A 1,814-nucleotide genomic window follows, 5' to 3' on the forward strand; every position below is an offset into this window, starting at 1 on the left:
ACCCCACCCCCGCCCCCAGCGAGTTTTAAGCTGCAGGGTCCCAGACTCGAATTATGTTGGCCGTGTGAGAGTCTGGCAACATAACCATTATGCCATTTGCTGGTCCCAAAAAAACATGTGTTTTCAAAGCTCCCTATCCTCACTTCCTCCCACCAACCTCGCCAAACCTAGTCTGCTATTGCTGTAGGTGCTTGCACTCACTGGAGACAGAAAGGGTGAGAGAAAGAGAGGGAAAGTGAGAAAGCATCCCCCCCCAGGAGTGACGGCCACACCACAATACGTTCTCTTCTGTTCTTTTCTTGAGATTTTAGACATGGGCTTACATGCCTGGAGTGTTTTTCAAGCCACTGGGTCTGGGACTCAGACCTCTCAGTTGGCTGGACAGGTAGCTGGACACTGGGATTCAGCTACCTTAACCTCCACGTCATTGCCTGCCCACAGGGCACATTTTCTTTCTTTCTTGTTTTTTTTTTAGAGGTTTTTGCCTTAGGGTGTGTGCGCTAGCGGGAGACAGAAACAGCAAGAGGGAAAGTGAGCAATAACCCCTTGGGGGGGGATGGCCATGCCATGATCCCTTCTCCTCCCAGGATCTTGGGCACACACGCACACCACCCAGTGTGAGTTTTAAGTCAGCCGATCCGGGAATCAAACTGTAGTTGGCCATGTGAGAGTCCAGTGATGAAATTGCTGCTGCTATGCCATCTCCTGGCCCCAGGGTACATTTTCAAGCCTACCCAGGGATCAGGACCTTCAAGGCTACCTACTGCACCCCCGGCTGTTCTGGTTCTCTCTAGAAATAGTTCAATGCACAGCTAAATGTGAAGAGCTAGAAAAGGGGATTTAATCTGAGTCTCTCTTACCACTATAAATGTGGCTTTTTATATATTATTTCAGAGAATAAACAACCTTGATTAATAATCAAGGGATGTTGAAGGTCTTATTAAAATGCAAATTCCCATTCCTTTCCTGAAAGATTCTGAGCCTGTGGGTTTGGAATTCAACCCAGGCAATCTGTACTGTGAAACAAGTGTACTAGGTGATTTTGACTCTGAGCTGAGTTTAGGAGGCCTATTATTATTATTATTATTATTATTTTGAGAGGTTTTTGCTATAGGGTGTGTGTGCCTGCCAAAAAGACAGAGATAGACAGAAGTGAGAAATCACCCCCCAGGGGGGATAACCACACCACAATCCCTTCTCCTCCAATTCTCCTCTCAGGATCTTGAGTACACATGCACACACGGCCAGCGTGAGTTTAAGCCACCGGGTTCAGGACTCGAACCAAGGTCAACTATGTGGGAGTCCAGGGACATAGCCATTATGCTAACTGCTGGTCCTGGCCTAGTAGTCTTATCTTCCTGTCCTCACAGCAATCTGGTTTATCCTCCAGATAAAACTGAGGCTGAGAGAGGAATGAACTTGCCCAAGGTCACAGTCAGATTGACATCCTCCACATCTCTGAGCTCCTCAGTGCAACACCAGACATTGCATTTGTTAGCACAAGTCTGGAAAGTAAAGACCTACCCTCCAGGCAGGGATAGAAAGTCTGATAACAGGGGTGTTGGCAGACACTTCCTATTCCTCTTTCCTAATCTCACTGAAGCGGTGAGAAAACCTATTGTGTTAGTTTCCTACAGCTCCTGGCTCCTGGCTCCCCCATAACAAAATACCATGGATTGGGTGGTTTAAAACACAGACAAAAAAAATTTATTCTGTTGCAGTTCTTGAGGCTAGAAATCTGAAATCAAAGTGCGGCAGACGCTGCTGAAGATTCTGGGAGAAAATCTGTTTCCCTTAGCTTTTGTTCTTTGCAG

This window comes from Tupaia chinensis, unplaced genomic scaffold, assembly GCF_000334495.1.
Source record: "Tupaia chinensis unplaced genomic scaffold, TupChi_1.0 Scaffold141293_1, whole genome shotgun sequence".
NCBI lineage: Eukaryota > Metazoa > Chordata > Mammalia > Scandentia > Tupaiidae > Tupaia > Tupaia belangeri.